Below are 11,496 nucleotides of genomic sequence, written 5' to 3' on the forward strand. Positions count from 1 at the left end.
GAGCAGCAATAAAAGAGTTAAGACAGGAGTAGTTACTATATTTTTTAAGAGAAATTAGGTTTTTGGATTTCATGGGTTAGAAGGGAAAATATATACGTAATATAGCAGACAGAATTTGAAATTGACAAAGGTAACAGGTAAACATTCTCATTTCTTTGCAGACACTTGAATTCTCAGTAGTAGTCAATCATGTTTCTACTTGGTAGGATCCAGAATTACCTTGGAAGTAACAGGAATCAGTGCAACTAAAACATCAGTGTTCCTATATTAAGTATGATCATTGATATTTTTTTAATGTACGGTTTTGTATATTATAGTAGGTAAAGTTGATCCCAAAATTGTGTGTACCAGTTTTTAAGTAGTCCACATGACTTAGTTGAACTTGTCTTTAAGGCACATCTTAAGCAGAAAATCTCAAGTACTACAAACCCTGATTCTACCTATAAGATTCTTAGGATGAATTTTTTCATGCCTCTTCCTCCTTTTTCAAATAAGTATGATTGGGTCAGCAATAGAGAGCATCATGCTTTTAAAGGTTAATTATTTTATTAAAGAAGAATACATCTATGAACTCCCAAAGTTACAGGTAAAAGGACATCCTTTGAGGGAATTGCCCAGTCGTCCATTGGTTGGGACTCCACACTCAATGCCAGTGTCCCAGGTTCGATCCCTGGTGGGGGAACTAGGATCCCATGAGCCACGTGGTGCAGCCAAAAAAAAAGGGGGGGGGACATCCTTTGAACACACTAAGCTGTATTCTTAATTTTGAATTTGAAATTATTATGAGTCATGCATTTTTATAGCTAGTGGGAGAAAAAAAAAAAAAGAAACTAGTGCCAATTCTCAAAACTACTTTCAATGGTGTAAGTGGGTGACTATGATTATGGTAAAATTGGAAATGGTCACCTTACTGTGAAATGCAGATCTACTGTAGCATTTTGATAGTCCAGAATAATTAGATAAATGTAGTCCCATGGTCATATTAAAATTCTATTACATGCTTTTGAACTAGAATTCCTTTAGGATATGAAAACCTTTTCATGTTATTAGTTAACCTAAAAAGTAAAGTAGGTGTGGTTAAGTTAATGTGAGATGTTTTTACACAAAAATCATTGTGTACAATTACTGTTCTCACTGAAATACCCTATATCTTCTAATTGCTTTTTCATTTGATAGAGAGATCAGGCAACTGGGGCTCCCCAACACCATCACCATCTTTTCTTCTCTGTATCATTTATGTTTCAGTAATTTCTGCAGTAAGATTTTGTGCCAGGTTGAGAAGTTTCTAATGTCATGAAGAAACTTGTTTTGCAGTGACAAGTTTAGAGTGACACACTCCTGTTCATGCAGACATTTATTAAGCATTTATTATAGACGATGTAATTGAGAACACAACATTTTGGAGAATTCAAAGCTCACAGTTTGGATTATATCATTTATGACATGGGTTATATTATGATAGTTTATGACTTGGGGTTGTTTTCCTTGACAAATTGTAACAGGTGCAGTCATGTATACCAAGTCTTTCTACAGAGTAGGTGGGTTTATTTGATTTTGTATTAGTTATGAATGATTTTGTTTTAAGATAAACGTTGGTTAAGGTTCCTAATTAGCCACATGTTCAATACTTGGGTTATCTGTGACAGTGTTTTATTCTGCTAGTTGTCAGAAGCTCTGCTTTTCCTCCCCGATTTTAACGCTAACTGATGTCAGGCAAAGCCACTCACCTCTTAGCCTTTTAATTGAAATGGTTGGACAAAATGGCATTTTAGGCATTGTTCCCCAATTCTAAGCCAAGACTAAAATTTCAGCATCCCTAAAGAAAAAAAAAAAAAAGGTTGACAGAAGGTCATCAACTTGAATTTAATTTTTATTACATGATTATACCAACTTTTGTGGTATTGAAGTATCCTTTTATGAAATGGCATTGATAGTAGTATTAGTTGCTTTCAATATTCTTGGCAAAATAAAAAGTTGGCAGCCCTATCTTGGCCCCCACTTTTTTTTTTTAACTGCTCCATGAAATCTAAATATCTGGAACCACGTTTTTATCTAAAGCCAAGGTTTTAATCTAAAGTTCTGGGACTTAGTAATTATTTTATAAAGGTGTTAAAACAGTACAGTTTTATGGATTTTGATATTTAGTTTGTATATTTGAAAATTTTCATATATGACTATTAACACAATGCATTGAGGCTTCATGCAAAGTTATTAATGTAAAAGAGTGGTTTTGCTTTCATTCAACTTACCGTCATGATCCAAACTAAGAATAATGCCAGTCCACCCCAATCCCTTCACAACTTATGACTTTAAAGGATTAAATAAAATACACAACACTGAGATTTGCACAAGATGATTGTTAACTGCACATTTGCGTTTTCTGAGAATAGTATTTTTTATGGACCCAAGAAGTATTTCATAAACAAAAAAATTGCATATATGAGCTGAAGTTACCAGGAATGATGCCCCAGGGGAAAGACTAGAAATAAAATTTTAATCAGTAAATGGGTGAATATCATTCAGATTATAAATTAAGGGTATCGATATGGCGTTAGCCCTAAGGTCTCTGAACAACAAAAAAGGCAGTGCGACCTCAAACATGGCACTGAAGAGTGCCAAGCTGAGAATGTTGTCAGCTAGGCATTGTGTAAACTGGATGTTCTTCACTTGCAGTAATACCTGTGTCTCTGAGGATAGTCTATTTCTTTCTAGTTCTTCCAACCTGTCACAGATGAGCAGAAGTCAATTTCTGTCAAGACCTGCTTCTTCAAGTGCCATTTCAAAAGTTGTTTTCATTTGTAAGTATCAGAGTTTTATAGATTTCCAGCTTTATTTTACATTTAAAATAATTTTGAACATTGCCCACATGCTCATTACTATAGGATAAGTTGTTTTTCTGCTGGTAATACTGCCTATCGACATTTTCATTATTGGGTTAGGCAGTGGCTCATCTCACACCATATACAAGATAGACATGAGAGATGATGTTTCTTATGGCTGTATTCACCATTAAACTTAGCTAAATCTGTTAAATTTATTTCAAAATCTCCCAACTATGAAAGGTAGAGTTCCATTTATGTACTCCATCACTGCACAGCAATCCTTTATCCTAAACTTTCTTGGTATGGGCTACCACTCTTTGATCTAGACAGTAAGGCTGTGTTCCCCTTAATATCACGATTTTACACTTTTAGAATTGGTCTGCCTTTATCTTTCCAACTTGCAGTCTGCTCTATAGCCATCACATGAACCTTTTCTTTATCTCTTCACCTCTGCGGCTCTTCCAGGGAAGAGCATTGTGATCATCACTTAAAGCAACCTCATCCCTTTCTCATTTAATACTGTTTCTCAGGACCCACCAGGAAGCTGCTTCTAGCACAGACACTGAAACAATATTGACTTTGCATTGCTGGTTACTGCTTCTATCCTGACCCTGAACGCCACCTAGTGTAGACTCTCTGGTAATGAGAATATTAAATCATAAATTACATTTCTTAATTTAACAGTGCCATCCAGTGTATGCACTGAAGTCCCTGACCTTAAGGAACCTTTATTTATAGCCCAGAAGTCTGGTCACTGGCAAGTTTCGTTTTTAGTTCTGTGACTCTCTTGTGTTTTGGGCATCTGGTTTGCCAAGACATTGGTAATGCTACGACTTGCTTTTCTTTTTTTTTTTTAGCTCTGAGAAAGAAAATGTTTCAAATTTTGGTCATTACAATATGCCCAGTACCCCAAACAGTTACAAGTACATAGCAGGTGCTCAATAAATACTTGTTTTAATTAATAAGAGATTTTAATGTCATTTTAAAAGGATACAAAAGTAATTGTCAAAAAGTCAATATTTCTGTCTTGTTCTGCTTCCAAATCCTGATTATCTTTTTTTAAATTTGCTCCTCTATATCCAGTATTACAGACTTTTGATCATGCCTATTAGGAAAATTTACTGAATTACTTATCCTGACCAGATTGGCTATTATTTAATCAACTTCTGTGCCTAAACTTCTAGTATAAAAACCAACGAGCAAATACTGCTGTCCAGATCAGTTTGTTTGAAGCCGGTCTGCACGTGATGCTTCATAACTGGGGGGAAATGTGGCACTTGGGATATTTAAAGTCTGTGGACATTGCTTTGGGAAAAGAGAAAGCTGTTATGAAAAAGACCAAAGGTTTATCAACCTGGAAGTGCTTCTAACTGCATTTATTACCTCTGGTGGCAACGTGTGGACTGGGGCAAGAATCAGGGGCTTGTAAATCAGACTTAGGTTTAAATCCCTGCTTTGCCACTTGAAGAAATAATTTTCTGTGGATCTCTGTGGTGGTTAATTTTATGTGTCAACTTGAATGGTCCACAGAGTGCCCAGATTTTGGTGAAACATGATTCTGGGTGTTTTTGGATGAGAGTAGCATTTATATTGATAAACTAAGTAAAACAGATTGTCTTTCCTAATGTGGGTAGGCTTCATCCAATCAGGTGAAGGCCTAAGTAGAATAAAAAGGCTGACCCTTTCAAGAGGAAGAGAGAATTCTCTCTGCCTAACTGCCTTTAAACTGAAACATCTGCTTTTCCTGGGTCTCAAGCCTGCCAGTCTTTGGACTGGAGCTATACCGTCGCATCTCCTAGATCATCTCCAACTTGCTGACTCACCCTGTACATCTATATACATATATAGATATAGATCTATCACCCTGGAAATCCCTGACTAATACAGCCCCTTTTATTATTTTTTTTAAACATGTAAAAGGGGGTTATACCTACCGAAGAGGGTTAGGGATAATAGATTTAAGCATCTATTGTGGGACTTCCCTGGTGGCGCAGTGGTTAAGAATCCGCCTGCCAATGCAGGGGACACCGTTCGAGCCCTGGGCCGGGAAGATCCCACATGCCATGGAGCAACTAAGCCTGTGCGCCACAACTACTGAGCCTGCGCTCTAGAGCCTGCAAGCCACAACTAGTGAGCCCGCGTGCTGCAACTACTGAAGCCTGAACACCTAGACCCCTGCTCCACAAGAGAAGCCACCCCAGTGAGAAAGAAGCCCACACACCGGAATGAAGAGTAGCCCCCCACTCACCTCAACTAGAGAAAGCCTGCGCAAGCAGCAACGAAGACCCAACGCAGCCAAAAAAAAAAAAAAAAAACGCATCTATTGTGGTATCATCTCACACATGACTTCCTTACCCTAAAATTATGTCTCCTGCTAAAAGTAGTATAGGAAGGTATTCAGAATTACCTTCTACATAAATAACACAGAGAAATGACTCAACATTGGCAAACTTACTTTGTTAACCTCCCCAAGACAATTTTCTAAAAAGGTCTCCTATTTTTCTGCATGTGGTGAAAAAAAGCAGTTTTAAAATTGCAACGTCTTTCTACAGCAATTTCTACAAATAATTATTAAGCACCTACTGTTTGCCAGGCTGTTAGTAACAAACTGAAACAATTCCTGCCCTTATGGAGTTTATTGACCCCCCAGCTCTTAGTAAGGGGGAAGGTTGGTGTTACAGACAAGTAATCAGGCCATTATTAATATGACTAGAGATATGAGGGAGATAAGTGTAAGAGCACAAGGGGCAAAAATCCAGGACCAGAGGTCAGGACAAGAGCTGAAGGATGAGTAAATGTTTGAAGGGGAAGAAGAGCCAGCAAGTTTCAAGGCTGGGAGTGATCCACCTTTTCCTCTTCTCTGAGTTGGCCTTGACCGGTTCTACTGCTTGTTATATCTGCAGTGTACCTTCCTGTGGCACGATCTCATTAATAGTATTTTTTTTTTCTGGCTTTTAATGTGCAAGGTGAAATCCAGTTGTCATCCCTGACTCATCAGGTGAAAGGACAAAGTCAGGATTAAACCCTAGTAAAAGAGGCCGGCCCTTATTGCTTGAGCCAAAATTTAAAAGATCTTGTATTCAACCTTAATCACTTCACCAGCAAAGCCAAGAAGTCAAATCAACGGTGTTATGTATTGTCACTGCCTAATGAAGAAACACCTGATCTGTACAGAAATGTTTCATGATCTCAGTAGAAATAATGATGTATTAAATTAAGCTACACCACAAAGTAATTTTGAAGAGGAAGGTTAAGTGGGCATTTATGCCAAAATCATTCTCAGTATTCACTGCCCATCAGTGAGCATGCTGGAAGGTCCCTAACAAAGCAAAGAGCTAAGTGTTACCAAAAGCTCAGCTTCTCTGTACTCCTGTGCTGAAAACCCCAGAGGGTTTGATGAGGGTTTATAACAGTAGTTCAAGGGTGGGGTCTCTGACAAGATTAGGGTGTGAGCAGGGCCTTCACTCCTTTAATCTCTTCTCGGGTGGTCATTCTCCTAATCTTTTTTTTTTTTAATTTATTTATTTATTTATTTATTTATTTATGGCTGTGTTGGGTCTTCGTTTCTGTGCGAGGGCTTTCTCTAGTTGCGGCGAGCAGGGGCCACTCACTATCGCGGCCTCTCCTGTTGCGGAGCACAGGCTCCAGACGCGCAGGCTCAGTAGTTTTGGCTCACGGGCCCAGTTGCTCCGCGGCATGCGGGATCTTCCCAGACCAGGGCTCGCACCCGTGTCCCCTGCATTGGCAGGCAGACTCTCAACCACTGTACCACCAGGGAAGCCCCATTCTCCTAATCTTGATGAGTTTCTCTGACCCCTTTAATCTTGCCTTATGTGGTCTCTTGGTTGCCTCTCCCTTGATTAGCAACTCTTCCAAATCCACCCTTTGGAACTCAGGGAGGGTCATGGAGGCTGGAGTCTTGCCCCACAGGGCCTCGCTCCTTTCATAAGCCCTCTGCCTTTTCCACTGTGTGAACTTGATCAGACCACTTAACCTATTTGAGCCTCTACAAAACAGGGATAATAGGACTATCTCACAGGGCCTTTGTGAAGATGAAATGCATGTGAAGCACTTTACACCATGCTCAACAGCTGGTAGGTGTACTCAATTACTCATTATTGTCCATTATTGTCCAGCTGTTTAACAGTGTATCAGAATGCTGTAGGAGTCATTACTATTGCATCTACCATGACCATTTCAATTCAAAGAAACTTTTTCTTGATCAAAAACTATTGTTTGGTCAGAACTATAGTCAACCAACCATAGTTAGTTTATTTGTTTTGTCTTGTTTTTTATTTTTATGTTATTTATTTGTTTATTTTGGCTGTGTTGGGTCTTCGTTACTGCACACGGGTTTTCTCTAGTTGAGGCTACTAGCCTCAAAGTGGGGGCTAGTCTTCGTTGCAGTGCACAGGCTTCTCATTGCGGTGGCTTCTCTTGTTGCGGAGCACAGGCCCTAGAGCATGCGGGCTTCAGTAGTTGCGATGCACAGGCTCTAGGGCACTCGGGCTTCAGTAGTTGTGGAGCACGGGCTTCAGTAGTTGTGGCTTGCGGGCTCTAGAGCACAGGCTCAGTAGTTGTGGCAGATTCTTAACCACTGCACCACCAGGGAAGTTGCAGAGTTAGTTTTGAGTGTAAGGCTGCTTGGATTGTTACACACTTTGATCAACATCCAGAACAAGAAACTAGAAAAAAAACAGAAGCAATAAACACCACACAAAGATAATGAGACTGGAAATTTAAGCTGAGAGAAGTAACCCAAACATTCCTACATTTTTCTCCTTCCCCTTTTGTCCTTTAGCCTCTTCTATTAATATCTGCTCCGAAGGATGAAAAAGCCTAGGGAGAAATGCAAAGTTCTGAAGATTCCCATGTACTTGTTACAGTGACCACCTGGGGGCGTCCTGGCCACACATTTCTATGGCAAGGTACTAGGTATAATGGAGCAAAGTCTCTTTTGCAAAAGTTTCTCATTAACATTTAATCAAGATTAGGAAAACTGGAGTACGGGTGATTAATGGGAGTGTACCACTGGATATCAAAGAAGCCTTTTCATCCAGCTAAGTTTTTATTAGTGTCCTAAGAAAAAAAGAGGAGAATGTAAACCCTAAGGGCAGAATCAAACTCCAAATAATAAGCAGATCAAAGCAAGTGGATCTGAGACTGTTCTTTATCAGTAGGCAAAGAAAAATGCACACTTGAAGGGGAAGAGCTTCATGAAAGTCCATGTGTAATATCAAAAAAATTTTCTAATCTCTTATTGCCTTCAAACACATCTTAAATGATAGGAAACATTTAAAATAATACACTTCTCAAGTGAAGCACATTTCTCTAGCCTTAATCTTCTAATGTTCCAAAGAGTAATGAGATTTTTTTTTCTTTCTTGGTAAGAAGGATTCAATATACTCATCATTCTCTGGGAGGATAAAATAAAGAGTCAGCTCTCTCTCTCTGTATTTATATATGTGGTAAATATTTATGTTTTATATGTATCAGCTGCAACTCAAAAAGTCACTTTACAGATAAAAATCAAAATATAAGGTGTACAATTGCAAAAGAAATAATCATGCCTTTGTGGAAGATGTACCAGCCAAAAGTCCAGAGGAATTCAGAAAGGATAAAGGAGCCCTTTGGGTTTCAGTAGTTGGAAAAGACTGTGTGATAAAGCCAAACATGAACTGAGTCTTAAAATACACACACTAAGGGATAAAAGACCTGTCATAGTCATCTGTTCAACAGCACTAGCACAAATAGACAAATAGCCTCACCACCTCAAAAATGTCTGGACACAGGTAAAGCAATAGAAGAATAGTTCAGTGTGAAATCGAATTTTATTACAACCTTCCTCCTATGCAAATGCCATCAAATTTTCTTTATCCCCACTAATCACTTGGGCAATCATTTTAACCCAAATGATTTAATAAGAAATCACATCTTCGCTACTGCTATTCCACTTGCATGATATGCCCTCCCTCACTCTTTTTTGTGTATAACATTACTTATACTCAACGTCCAACAAATACTATTTCCTCTGAGAAGTCAAGGACAATCTCCTTTTCTTTTTGCACTCCCAAAACACTAATATACAGATATTTAGTCATTCAAGGAACTAATATGAAATATCTTAACAGATGCTTTGAATACAAACATGTACTTAAAAATGGCCCTTGACTTTAAAACGATTCCAGCCTAGTTGGAAAACTAATAACAATAACTATAAAACAAAATAATTACAACTCAAATAAAAGTATATGCAGAGTACAGTAGTTCAGTCAATTCAAATTCCATTCTTAAGGGTTACAGAGAGGTTGAGATCATCTTTCCAGAAAAACTGGCATTTGAACTGGTACATGAAGGATAAATGAGATGTTGCCAGTAAGGAAATGAGAAGTAAGAAATTAAACACAACATTGTAAATCAACTATACTTCAATTAAAAAAAAAAAAGATAAACTGAGTCATACTAAAATGCTTAAGAGTTTGTTTAAAAAAAAAAAGGAAGAAGAAGTAAGAAATTATAGACTGCCGTTGGGGGAAACCCACTGAAAACAAAGTGAAGAGGTGTTAGGTTGTGTAGTGTGCCAGTGTCCTAGGAAGTTAAGGATTCAATGTAGTTCTTCGTGACCAAGCCTGACTACCCTCCAGCACCATCATTCAACATTCCCAACTCATGCTCTAGAAATCAGCTATTCCAATCTAATTTAGATCCCATACCAAGCTGGTTTCTCTTCTTGGAATGCCTCCCCACACTTTTTTTTTTTTTTTAATAAATACAACTTCTCCAAGAATCAAAGAATCAGTTCAGACACACATTGCATCCTCTGGGAGCCATCCCTACTCCCTCAGTTAGGATTAGGTGCCCCTTCTTTGCAGCCCACAGAACTCTGCATATTTTCTGTCTGAGTCCTTATTACACTTATTATAAGCCTTTTCACTTAAGCCATGAAGTCTTTTCTGTTTCCCTGCTACCTAACATTTGTTGAATGAGTGAACAAACAAATGAATGCATGGACCCCTGGTAAGTACCAGAAACTCTGGTAGGTGAGGGGAAGGAGAGAGGGATGCTAGGACATAATCCTTGCTCTTAAGGAGTTTACAGTCCAGATAAGTCATAAGTGGTGTTATCAGTGGCTAAGGATAAAGGGAGAAGAGGGAGAGGGCACTGAGTTGTAGGAGCCATTGGCTGATATTGGAGGGAGGAGTCCGGGAGGAAGATTCCTTTTGTGTGTCCCCAGCACCTATTAACACAAAGAACTGGTAGACCCACAGGCGGAAGAGTCACAGGCATGTTTCGTTTGTCCCTTTAAGCTAACATTGAAAAATCAGATTTTATGTAATAAGGTAGATTTTTTGGCTTCATTTAAATAATTTGGTAAAATAGAACTACATTCTCAGAGCTGAGGAATAGCTTCCTGTTTTATAAGACATTCACATTTACCATTTTTTATATTGTAAAAATGTTTTCAAAATATAAAACAAGTTTACTATTATAAACTTATTTCAGTTAAGGAATGTGTCACTTTAAAGAAAAACATAAGGTAAATACTACAGGCAGTATTTGGATATGTCCTAAAAAGTGAAGGTGGTCCTTAAACGATGATTCAAGGCCATAGAGAGCAATACAGGGGCCTCTGGATTCTCTGCCACTGGTACCGCCCCCCACCCTCACCTGCAATTTCCAACAATTTTGGTCAAATTGTACATATAAGTTGGGCATAACTATCTGTAAGAACTTCATTGTATATTGCACACCCTATAAAGTGTCATCTTTGTAATTGTTTTCCAGAATTTAATCTCATCTGATATTAATATCGGAACCCCTACTTTCTTTTATTTGTATTTTCCTAGAATATCTTTGTTCATCCTTTTCTTTACAAAGTTTCTGAGTAATTTTAATTTAGTACTTTCTCTATGTGCAGAATATACATAGAGAAGTACAGAATGTTCTTTGTTTTATAATTCAACTGGAGTCTTTTTTTTTTTTTCTGTATTTTATTTTTACAAGAGATAAATAAACTGACCCCAAGCATTGTAAATGGATGACCACAACAAAAGCAACAATGATTGCAATTACCAAACACGAAACACACTCATGCTATGTCATAATATTGACATTCAGTCCAGTAATCCTCCACTGTAACAGCTCCTTTACTTTGCAGTGAAAATTGATTTGTATATTTTTTGCCTCTGAGTCCTTGTGGGATTTTTTTTTTTTATTCAAACATAAAATCACAAAAATTATAATCGTCCTCATCAGTTCACTCAGTCCCACGTAATTAATTTTTTTTTTCATCCTGATCTTTTGTTAGCACTTTTATAAATTCATCAGTTTTCCATTAGAGTTCTGAAAATGCTTATTCATTCAGTTCAGCAGTATAGTCAGTTACCAGAAACCTGTACTTGTCAGAGTCTTTTCCATGAATTCCTTGAAGATAAAACCCTTTTATAGGAACATTTTTGCAAAAGCATCAGAGTACACCCAGAACTGTCTGTAAATGACAAAAGACTTTAAAATGACCACGGTTAAAGATTTGATGAAAGTTCATAATAATGCAATTGACAAGGAAATTTAGTTATTTCTGAGATATACATTTTAAAGTAATAACTAGAATTATGACTTATAACATTATACCAGAACATATAAGATTTTTAGAAATTTCATGTAATGTCTGAAG

This window comes from Balaenoptera ricei, chromosome 16, assembly GCF_028023285.1.
Source record: "Balaenoptera ricei isolate mBalRic1 chromosome 16, mBalRic1.hap2, whole genome shotgun sequence".
In the NCBI taxonomy this organism is placed as follows: domain Eukaryota; kingdom Metazoa; phylum Chordata; class Mammalia; order Artiodactyla; family Balaenopteridae; genus Balaenoptera; species Balaenoptera ricei.